General features: G+C 46.4%; 1 protein-coding gene across 1 annotated transcript in view; it reads right to left on the bottom strand.

Annotated features, from left to right (window-relative positions):
* KCNJ6 (potassium inwardly rectifying channel subfamily J member 6) overlaps nt 1–6825 on the bottom strand; it is a 182097-nt gene extending 175272 nt beyond the window's left edge. The window contains exon 1 of the mRNA XM_037127194.2: nt 6607–6825. The gene's annotated coding sequence lies outside the window, so the exon portion shown is untranslated. The remainder of the gene's footprint in view (nt 1–6606) is intronic.
* Nucleotides 6826–14570: the final 7745 nt, after the last annotated feature.

Below are 14570 nucleotides of genomic sequence, written 5' to 3'. Positions count from 1 at the left end.
GGTCTGGCTGCCTGCTGTAACAAAAGCCACACTCATGAGACAGGTGCTGGTGAAAAGGAAAGAGATTCAAGGGCCAGCCACTTAAGAAGATGGGGCACTCTTGTTCCAAAGCCTATCTTTATATATTAGTTCAGGCAGAAGTTTTTTGTAGGGAGGGAGAGGGAAAGCAGAACAAAGAGCTCAAGGGGAGGGGGTTGAAAAGTTTTCTATTTGCAGACCAGCACAGTCCATTTCTATCAGGATCTTGAAACTGGTCAAACAATGGTCTGTGGTTCAGCATTTTGGTTTTACGTCATCCTGGTTTTATGATTGAAGGTCAGCAAATATCCCAGAGCTGGGGTGACTAAGGGTTGGAATTTGTATCTTCTGAAGTTAGTTCCTAGAGTTCTCATACAAACACGCTATTTATCTACATGCTACATATTAGTCAGAGTCAGCATTTATAGAAACAGTGTCAAAAGAGTGCTGGGGTGAGTTACAATTCTCCACTGTTATCTTTTCAGCACTGGGAAAAGTCATCTGTTCTGCCTTACTCTATCCCTGACCCACGTTAGCTGTCCTTCTCTGATGCCAGACATTTATATTGAGGACATCAAATGGGCACATTTAACATTGGGTATATATGCCAAAGACTCAAGTGTATTCACCCCATCAGTTCCTCTTCCTCCTGGATGCAGAGCCAAACTACAGTTTCCAGCTACCCTGGAAGTTAGGTTATAGTTAGGTGTGACCACAGAATATGGGCAGAAGTGACAGAATTACTTTCAGGCCTGAATCATCACAAGTCTCCTGCATAATCATTCCTCCCTCTCTTCATATCTGCCATCTGGATATCAATACTCAGGAGATGATGGAAGCTAATGGTTTAAGATGAAAAGCCTGATAAGTCCTTACATGACATCAGCCAATTAGATTTACAGGAATGAGAAATAACCTTCTATTTGCTAAGCTGATGAGATTTAGGGATTTTTCTGTTGCAACAGCCATCCCATTAATACAGTCCACATAGCCTTACTGAGGATGAACTTGAAATGACACCTTGCCACAAATGAATGATAGCATCTACTATTTATAAAGTGCCTGCTTTGTGCTGGACATTGTGCTAGGACTCTAACATGATTGCATTCATTCTCATAACATCTTTGGGGTAGATGTCATTACTATTATCTTTTACTGTATGGGTAGGCAAACCAAGAGCTTGAGGGTGATCAAGGTCACCCTGTTAGTGTAATAGATTCTATTACTCCCTTCCCTTTCTGTGAGAAGATCTGCGTCTTCACCTGTTGCTGTGTGACTTGCAGCGCCTCACTGTGGTAGAAATGCACATCACTTCACTGACCGTTGGTATTGGTGTCACATGTCTCTGGTGGATGGACTCTGAGTGGATAACTTGCACCATTATCTGAGCATTTTCCTTTCCCTGTGCCACCGGAACAGCATGTCCCTGATCAGACTGGACACAAGGGGGCAGTGCCGCAGCTGACCAGCAAAGGCATGCAGCGTGAAGGAGAAATAACCCTTTGTTTTGTGAGCCCCCCTCGAGGTTGGGATGGCTGTGACCACCCCAAACCTTGTGAGTGCTGATGAACATACATAGAGCTCCATGTTAATGCGTTTCCATGGGCACCAGGGCCTGCGCGCCAAGCCGCACCTCCCAAGCACATGTTCTACCTGCATGCATTCCTGTTAGAAGGTATGGGAAAACTATGAAGCATCACTTAAAAAACCAGTTCTCATTCTGGGTAAGAAGAAGTGGGTGCCTGGAAGCCTGTAAGATGAAAGAGGAAACCGCTACAGCGCCAGGATTCAAACTGGGTGCCTAGGTCTGTCTCTCGTGTTGCATGTAACAAGTTCAGATTTAGTCCCGCAAACAACTGTTGGCAACGACGCAGATCTTTCCATCCACAGATTCACTTGCTGGCTCATTTTGTCCAATTTTCATACCAGAAACCACACCCTTTTGACCGGGAGTATCAGTGGTGGTGAATATGAGCCAGAATCTAATCACGGAAAGAACCGCCTTACTGTACACACGTGTCCTGGTCCTAAGCACAGTCAGAGAGGAGAAATCTGAAACGTGAGACCCATTAAGGCTCCAGGTTAGGGAATCCTGACCCTTCTTTTTCAGATGCCATTGTCCTTCTTCAATTGAGGAGAATAATTTTGTGTTACTAGTGACAGCTAGTAAAACGATATCAAATATGTACACATGACGGTTATTTTACTATATTGTTTTGTCAGATGAGAGTCAGAATACCAGCAGAGCTCTGACTGCAATTATAACAATCTCCTTTTTCTCCTACAGGATCCTAATTATTTCTAGGACTAATTATTCAAAATACATTTAAAAAATGTACTTTTAGCCCCAATGACTTTGTTTTACTTTTTTGTGAACACTTTACCTACAAGTAGAAAGAAAGCTTTAATTCCACAAAGGTGTCTCGATTTGTCAACTTACCCACCAATTCCCCTTTTATTGATATTATAAGTTTAATAATTTTGTAAATATCACAATGAATCAATTCCCTTTTGGTACTTACATAACATTATTCAAAATAAAAGAAACAACAAATGCCATCTTGATATGCTACACATCCACATTTGTTTAATTTAAACAGCTTAATTTCACCAACCATAAAGTTTTGATATGCTGATTTTTTTTTTAAAAAGCCCAACTTTTAAAAGCGTCATCACTTTAAATCCAGTGAAACTGAATAAACCACCTTTCCCCTAGCTTCCTTCCTTCCCTTTATTCTGACTCTCTCTGGCCCATTTCCTTTATTAATCTACATATTACTTACATAATGTTTGCTTAAGAAAAAATTAGTTGAAAAGAGAAGAGCTTTCCTTTGCCCACTTGCTTGTTTGGATTAAGAGGGTTTATCTTGTTTTCCTGGAGATTCACACGATCAGCATTCACCCCCTGAGGAAAGTAGCCCTTTGTACTGGGGAGGGTCAGTGAATGGGGCATAGCTTCCACAAGGCTATATTTATTTATTTTTAATCTCCAATGACTCTTCCTATTGTTCATTAAACAGCTATTCTCATCTCTTGTTTTCTTTTTATCCTGTAAAATAGAGATTGCTTGGGAGAAGACTGGGAGGAAAATGAAAGAAAATTCAAACATTTTGGTATATTCGAAGGAAACCAGCTCTGTAAGTCCTACAGAGCAAACAAAGACCTGGGTCATACAAGTGAAGATGTTATTTATTGATGTTTAGGAAATACCAGGGTGAGAGAGTAAATTTTTTAACAAACTACAAAATGGCTTCCAGTGCCCAGGGATAAATTTTAAGTTGCTCTCTTCAACAAACCTGACTTGAAATGGGCAAACCGATAATTTTGGAGTGTGCTGTGTTGACTTGCATAAGGACATAATGACACTCTGCTCAGCAATTAGCCACTGAGGAAGAAAGCAAGTCAGAGTTGGGTAAATTAGCACTGAATACACGAGCATGGAATCTACCAGAATGGAAGATTATTGAGTGATGTCCTACACCTAGGTTGTTTACATCCTCATCTTTATTTTTTAAATCATGAGAGAAATTGAACTTTAAAACTCACACATGCGTTACTTTGTCTATCTAATAACCCATATGCTTGTATGGCTTTATCTTTGTAAGTGGTCTTTCTGTCCCTCCTGCTGATAACATCAGACGGAGCGAAGCCAGGATATAGCTGCTTTAAGTCATAACATTACGCATCACTTCTGCCTAGCAACAATTTTATACATTACCCCAGAGGTAAACCTGTTAATATCCACCAGAAGCTGAAATATAAGAAACAGTTTACTATCTTCCCCTTTGCCCAGCTTTGCAATAGATGGCTAGATTGCTTCGGCCTTCACTAGCGATCATGAAAAAAAAAAAAAAAAAAAAAAACCAGAAGGAAAAAACACACCGTCTTAACCAAGTCCTGAGTGCTCCACACACATCATCTTCGAAAGCAACGACATGCCCAGCCAGAAAAACCAAGATGTATCTTGTTTGCCTTCAAAAATAACAAACCAGAACCAGCTCGAGACCACACACGCACAATGGTATCCTCAAGAGAGGAAAACCTCCAGGGATATTCTAGAGGCTTTATTAGCATTTCCAACCGGTTGCCAAATCTTGACTGGGCTCTGTAATTCCAGCTGAGCCTGCAGCACCTGAATGCCACTTTCCAACACTTCCTACTTGAGAGGTAACTATCACCCTCCCTGCTATTTTCCTTATCAGTCTGTTTGGGGATGTGGGGGAGACTGGACCTACTACCAAAGGTGAAGAGAGCAGGGCAGAGACCCAGCCTTGCCTGAGCTGAAGGCAGAATGTTAGAGCAACTCACCTGCGTTCCCTTGAATGGAACTGCAGTGATAATCAACTGCCCCCTCGTGCGGTGTCTTCCTTGTTTCTATTCAGAAAAGCGAGCCCTGCTTCTCAGTTTCCTAGGACAGCAACCCTAGGCACGAAGCCCCTCTGCTCACACACTGGCTCGAAACAGTCACTTGGTCTCTCTCGCTAACACACCCTCTTCCGTTTCCTGGAGCTCACAGCCCCGCAGAGGAGTCTGCCGGGTCGCACTCAGGGGACACTGTTTCTCCACCCTCCCAGGTGGGTCTCAGGACCCCCGCACAGGACTGGGTTGGCTGGGGTCTCCGGACCGCAGGGCCTTTCTACCGTCTGCCTCCGACAAAAAGTTGGAGAGAGGGCAGCCAGAGGGTGAGAATGAATGGATGCTTCAGAAGCCATTGGCTTCTAAAAGCCAAACGACTGTCCTCGGACTGATCTGTGATGTCTGTCCCGCTCTCTCTCTCTGTCCCTTGTCTCCCCCAAGGACCGGATCTTTCTCCATTCTCACTTCACCTCAGATCTTTGGCTGTTTCCGTGTCCTTGATTTTGAATAGCTACTCTGATGCACCGCCACGCGTGAAATGGATGATTTGCAAGCTTCGCTGTCCCACGCAATCCCGCGGGGGATCAGCAGCCCAGACTCCGCACGGAAAGGGAATCAGTCTTTTGTAGAAAGTGACTGACTTCCCGAGACCTAAGAGTGAATACAGTTGGCTGGGGGCGGGGGCGGGGGGGGGGGGGAGGCGGTGTAACCGGACGCCCATGCTCTGGCCTTGGTGCTGAATCCGGTCCCCCGGCCCTCACTGTCTCAGTGGCCCCAGGACAACTTGGGGAGGTTCGCGGGACAACGGCCGGTTCTAGGCGCCCCCTCCAAGGTCGCAGACAGGAAGTTGGGAAAAGCCGGTGGCCTGGGACCCTCCACGGGGCACGCGGCTGGCTTATTTCTTTCCTGGAGCTGGGAAAGTTTTATCCAACAGTTTTTTTTCAATATGTATTATTTTGGTAACTGGCGCTGCCTTCTCCCCTCCCACCTGAGTCGCCATGGAGACTCGAGCTTTTTTTTTTTTTTCTCTTTCTCCAGGCAAAATGGGCGAAGCTTCATTAGCTCAGCCGCGAGGACAACAAGCCCCTTTCTCTTTCCCAGCAGCTTCTGGGCACCCCCTCCTCCGTTTTTCGGCAGAAGAAAGGTGGGCAGGTCACAGCGCTGGCAGGAGCGCGGCGTGGCACCCTGCTGCGCGTGGGCTCCCTCGGACCATCAGAATCTGGGTAATGGCAGGCAGGAGACACTCTAAACATATAATAAATCTCCAACTCCCAAACACGAGCCCCCCCCCCCACACTTCCATTTTTAGGAGTGGAGGCGGGATTCTTTGGAAAATTCTGGTATTCTGTTTCTCCACTAACCTCACCCTATTTCTGTGGCCGTTTCTATTAACATATGTTTCCTCCCCAAGAGTCTCTCCATATTGAGTCAGGTACGAGAGATATACCTGTGGATCGATCCAAGGTATTATTGGGTTTGGGGGATACTAATGTTATTTCTGTTACAACTAATCCTCGCTGAATGTCTCCATGCAAATGAAAATATACCCGGCGAGGAAGCAAGTCAGCGGGTTCATCCAACCCCCGAAATGCCATAAAATCTCATCTTACCTGAAGGCTCCCCCCTTCCCATTGCAAAATAATTCGTCTGACTTACAGGGAGAGCTTCTCATTCACTGTTTACATTCATATCACATTTCTGGCTATACCGATAGAAAACAGGAGTTACTGCTTTCCATTCTCTGCCTGTCTCTCCCCCCGCCCCCCGCCCCCCACTTTCCCTTTTCCTCCCCAGGTTCTCTCTCTCTCCTCTAAGCAAAGAACAAGGCTGCAGCTTTCCAATAAGACAATGGGCTTTTCCCAACTGTAACGACCAGGGCGCGAGCCGCCCCTGCCACTTGGCCAGAGCCTGTCGCCTCTGCCCACGCCGCCGAAAGGCTGCCCGCAGTAGCTGACGGGGTGTCTCCGCGCCGGGGCTTGCAGACCCCTCCTCTCTCCCCACCCCCCTGCGAGTTTTCAGTTGCTCCTGAAAACCGTGTGAAACAGATTTCCCTTCTGTTATGTAACCAGCTGCTCCCTTCCCCTGACTCGGGCGTCCTGCTGCTCCGCGGAGGAGCGCCGGTGCTCGCGGCGGCGGCGACCGGGGAGGGGAGGTGGGGACCCGAGGGCACCGAGCGTCTGGCCCAGAAGGATGCCCGCGTTTTGCCTTCGAACAAGTCGGTGCACCGCTTACCTTGCTGTGGACGGGCGGCTTCACTCAATCATGGTCTCCTCTCTTGGAACGGAGTACGATTTAATCACTGACTACTCGTTGGATGGCAAGAGGAGGCAATTAAAAAACAAACAAACAAACAAAAACTGGTATCAGATGGTCAGATTTCACAGCAGCCCCCGGAGGCTGTCAGGAGACTCCATCCTCCTCGCGCTGCATCCGGCCCTGGGTCTGGCTTCCCGGTCCCCGCGGATCTCACCCCGCCGCCCGCCCGCCCTCTCCGGCAGGTGCGGTCGTCTCCACCGGCCAGGCGCGGGGAGCAGGGCTGCGCGCCAGGGCCAGAGCAGGGGCAGGGGGCGGTGTGCGCCGGGGCGGGGGCGGGGGAGGGGGGCCGGGTGGAGGGAAGGAGGGACACGGCGAGAGTGGTGGGGAAGTAAAAAGAATCTCCGGCCGGGAGAAAAGTGGTGGACCACGCAGGGAGACGTCATGGAAGCCGCAGATTCGGGGAACGCTACTCGGTGCCAGCCGGCTGACTGGCTGAGCCCCGCCGTCAGCGCAGGAACCAACGTGGTTCCGAAGGTAAAAGCGAGCGCAGCGCCGCCTGCTGGAGGACGGCGGCCACGCAGGGTACCTTCCGGGGAGGCGGCGGTGGGGGCGGGCGCGGGGAGGGAGGGAGCCCGAGACCCGCAGCGGCCCACCCCGCCGCCCACCCTCGCCTTTACGGTCGCTCTTCGTGGACCAGGTTGGGAGAGGGTGGCACTCCGCCGACCTCTCCCAAACTCGTGTGGGCACGGAAACCACCAGTCCTCTCCCACCCTCCGAAGGACACTGGAAACGTGGGGGCCCTTCGGATTTAGCCACCCTGTTCCCACCTTTATCCTCGAGTCATTAAGTAAATAATTTCCAGAGAAAAACCTGGAAAGCAAGTAAGAGCCGTCGCTCGGGAATCAGCTTTTATCAGTTGATTGGAAGGGCTCCTTCTTTAAGACTTTGAGACGCCAGGGCAGAAGGGGGTCTTGTTAACTGTCTCCCTCTGGGCTGAAGTGGGCAGTCATCCAGGCCGCCGGAGCTGGGGTGCGCGGACTGTCCCCGTGGCGGGGATAGGAAGCCGTGGGCGGGCTGGATGGGTGGGGAGGGCAAGGCTCACGCCCCAGGGCTTCGCTGCGCCCACCAGGGCCCAGCCCGAGGCTCCATTCAGTCCGTGCTGTCCACTGCCTCGGGGACCGGGCGCCTGCAACGCCCATCCCACCCTGCCGGCTCTGGTGGCGCTGGAGACACAGGAGGCGCTACGGCCTTTTTCGTGTGTAATCCAGGTTGCCTTCAAAGTCGACTTTGTCCTACCTTGGACAAACACCTGCTCCCTCCTTTGATTTTTAACTTGCTTTGCATCGTTATCTGGGGTGCACCTCACTGTGCACCCCTCCTTTTCTTATGATCATCACAAACAGTACTTCCACATTTTCAAAGCCTTTCCACTACTTACTTCTCTATCTTTCCCGCAGGGATCAGTGGGTTGACAACTGCACTGTAAGAGCAGTGAATACATTGGTTGGTAGTTTTGTGATGGCTCTTTTAATAACTGGCTATTCTGATGCCACTTTGTAAAGTGACTTTCCCTCTGCAACACACAGACTCTCCACCTCCAAGAAGGTGGCCGTATTCCATAAACAGGGCTGATGGAGGCCTCTTACTTCCAAGATTATTTTACCCTACCCTCATTCATTCCAATTACACAGCAGTCGGCCCCTCAAGAAAGGTCTCCGCTCTGTAGAGATGTCCCTCGATGCATCATCAGTTGTGTTCAAATTCACCGCACACACAGGCTTGAGCTCATATTGTTGATTTTCCCCAAGAGGCTGTAATCTCACTTGCTCCTACTTCGGAGTCACATGTCTCATGCACAGAGGATATTAGTAGGGGTCATATGTGACTTTTATGCTCCACTGTGCCTGCCTGAGCTAGTGATTGTGTCGGAGATACAGATAGCCCAGGAACAACTGGTCTCCACCTGCCTGGGGGGTCGCAAAGTAAGGGTGCAAGAGGCAGGGTATTAGTGGAACCAGCCCTTCAGCATTAATAGAAGTACTCACATCGGCTCCTTGTCTAAAGAGCATTCTGCTTGATCTGTGAAGCTGTTAAGGATATTCCCACTAATTCTGATTATTATATAAGTTTCTTTCACAAAGTTTTTTTCTTGCAAGTCGTCAGACTAAAGAAGTAAGTGAAGAGAGTGAAATAACCTGTGCTCTCCTTGGAACACTTTGGAAACCCCTTAACTGGGAACAGCTGTCAGGGGCTGTGGGCTGCCGCTGTTCTGGGGGTGCAGGAGCTTGTGTTAAATGAGACAGGTCACATAAATGCAGCGGGTGTAAGGAATTGGCCTGACTGAATCCATTGATTCCGGTCAGAGCTCAGATGGTGACATGACTGGCACGGTGGGGGGGGGTGTCTCCGTGACATCCTAAAGCCAGACGGGGCGGGCTCTGAGAGTCTAAGAGCCCTGTGTCTCAGACGACACTGTGTTCAGCATGCCTGGCACCTCACTTATGTATCTGTTTCATCATTTTGGATGAAGACAAGGCCTTGGAAGCCTGGGGGGCTTCCAAGCCTTTAGCTCCTTCTGTCTCTGGGTGGGTCAGTGCTCCCGAGCTGATAAAGACGGTGGCTCTGAAGGTTGATTGATCCTCGAATGCATGAGGCTGGATTCTCCCTCACATATCAAACTGTAATGGAGGCTTATTAGTAGCAACACTGACTAAGTGAATGATCTGTGGGTATCATTTGCTGTGGGTAATCTCATTTTTCTCTGTGGTCGATTGTGGCAGTTTGCAACCCTGTCTATCTCCTTCACCCACGTGGAGCCCTGGCCCTGCTGTGGGCGGGCCCACACTAGGACTAAGGTGGGTGGCTGTTTCCGCTCTCTGGCTTGTCTTTAGTTCTGTCTCCTCGTTAATATTTAGGACCGGAGGCTACCCTGGACACCCAGCTCCTCCTCCACGTTGCTCCCGCCTCCCCAACCTCTCTCCACCAAAACACAAAACCCCTAAAACCCAACATAGAAAAATCTTTAAAATGCTGAGATGAGTGTATATTTTTAAATAATTTACTTTAATGATAAAAGGACATCCTCAAGAGAATCAAGATAGAGACATTTAAAAGTTATTCCACAGCCCATGGACTGGATACATTTTTCCATACTTTATGATTAGGGAATATCTATAAACAGCTATTGTATTTCCTTTTTGTATTTTGATTATAAATTTGGAGATACATTCTTAATGAATATCTCCAGGCATAAACAATGAAAACACTTTGCTAAGCAGCGCATTTCAGATGGATTTTAGCACCCTGGCATTTTAGTGCCGATTGTTAGCATTTTCTTCCTCAGTCACTCAGTCATTACTTCTTTTTTTTGATACAGTTTTATCTCCTACACATTCTCCTTCCTTTGGAATTCCATTCACTATTCCTACTAATCTTAAATTATATGGTTATAACATTGCGAAATTATATGTTCTTGTTTGTGGCCCATGACTTGATAAATGAGTGGACTCTGAGGACTCATTTGATACATTTTTCTCAAATGTTTTATTTGTTCGTTGTTTAGTAAGCATCGCCCTGTTGAATCACAATGACCCACAAAAAATTCTTTAAATGCAATTAGCAAATCATGGCAGCTTCAAATATACAAATGGGTTCAAAAGACCACACAGGAGGTGATGATGACAAACAATTGTGTAAATCAGTTTTCCTGTACTTCTTATTGGAAATAATCTTAATTAACAGCAAATCTGCATAACAGAAACACAGAAAGCTAAAAGCCAAACAAACAAACAAAAAGAAGCGAACTTGAAAGATGCTCTTTCTGCAGTTAACCATTTGCTAAGATGCCCAGATTCTTTGTTTATTTACTTATTTTTTCTGCTGACATTCTTGGCAGAGGCTTTGAGTAGGTAAGGATGGGACGGAGTGTCCCTCTTTGTATGCTACTGCAGTGTCTGTGCGTTACCCCCTCCTGTCACCCTGCACATCACCCAGTCACTAATGGCCTAGACCTTGCTGGCTTTCAGTAGAGATGGAGCTCCTGCTGGGCTTTGAAAGGCTTCCTTGGCTCCCCCTGGAGGTCTCCTCAGCCTTCCTTCTGAGAGACGCAGTCCAGAGTCCAGCCCCAAACCCCAGATCAGCCTTGGTCTTAGCAAGGCTGATGTACTTTAGCTGTCTCGGCCTGCGGGGTCCATGCCAAGTGATGAGTTTAACCAGGGGTCTCCTGCTTTTTTGCTTATTGGTGAGGTAGTGTTGCAGGGTTTGTAGGAACGCAGGCACTGACATGCAGTTACTGTGCTGGATGTTCTTAGGGACACTGCTGAGGGATGTTATGTCCAGGGGACCAACCTCTGGGGAAGGGAGGGAATGGAAGTGAAATGTGAGTGGGCAGAGGAGGCCCCAGAGCCACCCCCACTGGGAGCTCTGAAGATAAAATTGACCATGAAGTTATTCTGTACTGAGTCAAAGAGCCTGCAGTTGAAGGCGAGAAGCTGTGTACTTAGCCTTCTAACAGGGAGGCCAAGTCCTTTCTCGAAGAGGGATTGTGGTAACGCACCTCTATGCCTACTGTGAATGGAAAGGACAGCATTAGCTACTGCATAGGGTTCCTGTTGCTACATCTATGACATAATTTTCATACAAAAGTGCAGCACAGGGTCTGATATATAGTAAATGCTTAACAAATGTCAGCTACTTACTTATAGATGAAGCTTGTGATTCTTATGATTAAGCAAACTCAGGATTGTGCCTTTTCAAGAAGCTCCATATTTTGTATTAACTCAGTGTCAAGCCCCCCTTCAAGGACTAATAACATGTTGAAAATGTTTCTTATAATTTCTGATGTGTCATTAAGCCCCATCCTTGAGTCAGTTACTATAGCTGAGAGGGTGCCAAGCTAGACACGGACTATTGGTACCTGGAGTTGATTTCTACCCAGTCCTGGTACTGCAACTCAGGAACAGGGCACATTATTTAATGTTCAGGAAGGGACTTAACAGCAGAGCTGAAGTTGGGACACCCCCATTGTAACATTGTCTGGAGTAAGAGGAACCCAAGACTCTGGCACCAACTGTTTCCCCATTCAGGCTGAAAGGAAAGGGGGCCAGAGGAGAGTAAATGTTCAGTAAGTGTCATATAACCCTCTCCCTGCAACACAAGGAGGTTTGGTTCTCCTTCTCTTTGATGGAAATAGTTTGTGGTAAGAGTTATCTATTCACCTGCTCAAAGGAGACTTTAGGGACCATTGATAATAGGTTCATGTCACCTTGCTATAGTAACTCAACACTCAGGGATTTATCTAGGTAGCTTTTCTCTTCAATTTTCTCTTTATTTAGAACCAAAGTGGAAGAAATGAAATATAGAGCCAGTGAAAATTCCAAAGAGTTCACACAGAAAGCAAACATCCAGCCTGGAAAGTGCAGTGATGCTGTGGTCCACCACCAGCACCCCCGAAACCAACAGCTGGAGGCTAACAAAGACCAAACCACATTTGTAGTCACAGTCGCCTTGCTGTTTTCACTACCATGGATTCAAGACCCACCAAGTGGCAGGAAAGAGAACACTGATTAAAAAAAGAGTGTAGAGATGATAGAACCACAGACTAGAACTGAAAAATTATCTTAGGGATTAGCTAGTTTCTTTTCAATTTCCATGAGACTCTCTCTGGGCTGCGTAAAGAACCACACCCTACCTGGCCCCAGGCTGCTTGTATTACCTGAACACGGTTCATTTCCACTTTCCAACTCTGGTCAGTAGCACTTTTTGACAAGTTCAAAGTCTTTGACACCAACTCTTACATGTTTAGCTTATTTCTTAGTATTGCCCCTTGCCCCAGAATAATTTTCCTCCCCTTGAAACTAGAGGTTCTCAACTTTGGCCTTTATTGACTTGCTCCTTGCCCTAGTTCTTAATTCCTCAATTCTGTCTCATGCATCAGACAGATTATTTATAGTTCTACAAATATGGAAGACACAAACTTATTTCCCACAGAATTATGTGATCCTTTTCAAACAAATATAATTCAGGAAAGAAACATGATACAGGATAATAAGATAATACTGGATGAATTTTTGCCCAGAAGTTTTATGGGGTAACAAGACAATAATACAGCCTTTAGAAATTTAAGCATTCTTGGGCAAATTACTTACCTTTTAAAGATGTCTAAGATAGGTGCATGTTGACAAATAGGAGAAATGTAGTACCAACTGTCTAGTAGTCTTTTCTTGGGCAGACTTCTCATGTTTCCCAGACCGAATTGAACCCATCTTACATAGACACATGCTACACTATTACAGCAACAGTCAATCCCAGGGAATCATAGCCTGCCCTTGTGAGCCCAGGCAAAGCCAGCAGAATCCATCAGTGTGGATGGTCCACGGCACCAGGTAACAGCCAGTTAATGAGAAGTGGTTTGAGTTGCATGGTCTCCTGGTGATGCGTGGTGGGCATTGTGTCTTTACCAGAGCCCCAAATCAAGCAGGGAGTTGCTTTTCAAATGGAAGCCTGCTGTTTGCAGAAGAGAGCATGGCTTTACTTCTAAAGCTCAAGAGTCAGTTCTGTGATCCTCCTGCAGGAAATTCCTGAAGGCTCCATACCCTTCCCTGGCTGACATCTGTGACTACACTGCCTGGTTCTTCCCTAAAGACCTGACTTCTGCCTCCTCCAACATGGGGCTCTGGGCTTAGAGCTGACTTAGGTCTGAGAACTGGTAGGAGGCTATAAACCCTATGAATGGGACTTGAGTTAGGATTAGACCCATCCTCCAGATCTAAGTTTTTCTGATTTTATAGGCAGAACAATAGCGGTAAATGGAAGCATCTATTTCATTCCTGAGGATGCCATTACCAATCAGGATCCCAAAACATCAGTCTTCTCTCCAGTCCTGGGGCTTAAAATGGGTGGAAGTTCAGGTTATGGCTTTCAAAGCTTTACTATTTCTGTATACATGTGTACAATTTATTTTTTTTGGATTCTTTATTATTAGTAGATTCTGGAAATTCTAGATAACCTGATTATCTCAGTAGGAACAGAAGGAGTCTTGGACAAATCAATTCTCAATTATGAAATGACTAACTCAGTAGACAAAGAAGAGAGTTACAAATATAAAGAGGCACCATATAATAAATTCTATTACAGCAATATTGGAAATGTTGGATGTTTCGGGGTGTTGAATTCAAGCAGCCACAGAAGTGGCTAGATCTTTTCTCATAACAGAGCAGTCTTCACAAGTGTGCATTGCTATTTGCTTGTTTATTTATTTGTATATTTACTTTTGTTCTGTTAGCCCTTATAGTTGACAACAGAGAGTAACAGAACACATCTCCTGGTTCTTTTATGTGACCACAGTTCTTAACACGGAATGGAATGGACCCCGATGGGTATTCAAACTATAAATATTAGCCAATGAATTCAGACAAATGGGGATTCCTTATAATAGAGAAAATAATCTTGGAATATATTTAATTGAAGGAGAATGAGAAGGAAGAAAGACCTCTCTATTCTTTTATCAGTTCTTTTATCAGTTTATAAGCCAATAAAGTGTGAAGTAAATTGCTAGAAAACGAAGTGCCCAGTAGACTCCAGCTCAAATCATTAAACGACTCTGGCTCATTGCTGACTTACAAGGTCCCAGCAGCTAGGACCAAGTCACACGTGTGACCTGCTGCAGTGGCACCACAGACTCCAGAATAGCACTGTCATGGCGACCCAGACCCCGAGTGTCTAACTCCTGTAGGGAGCATAAAATTATCTTTCTACATTTTTATTTCTCTTCTGATTTATGTCTTTTTCCTTCATAGCCAGGTTGTAAGTTATGATTTGAGACAGGGTTAGCCATAAATCACTGGGCTTACAGAAATGGGGAATTCTCATTTGTGGTTCCCTGAAATGAAACACATTATACACTGTTCCTTTCCCTTTAATAATAAATTTTGTCTGAACAG

Source organism: Artibeus jamaicensis, unplaced genomic scaffold (genome assembly GCF_021234435.1).
Source record: "Artibeus jamaicensis isolate MK-2021 breed Jamaican fruit bat unplaced genomic scaffold, CSHL_Jam_final scaffold_474, whole genome shotgun sequence".
Classification (NCBI taxonomy): domain Eukaryota; kingdom Metazoa; phylum Chordata; class Mammalia; order Chiroptera; family Phyllostomidae; genus Artibeus; species Artibeus jamaicensis.
Note: the sequence above shows the minus strand (reverse complement) of the source record. Positions and strands in the feature narration are given on the sequence as shown.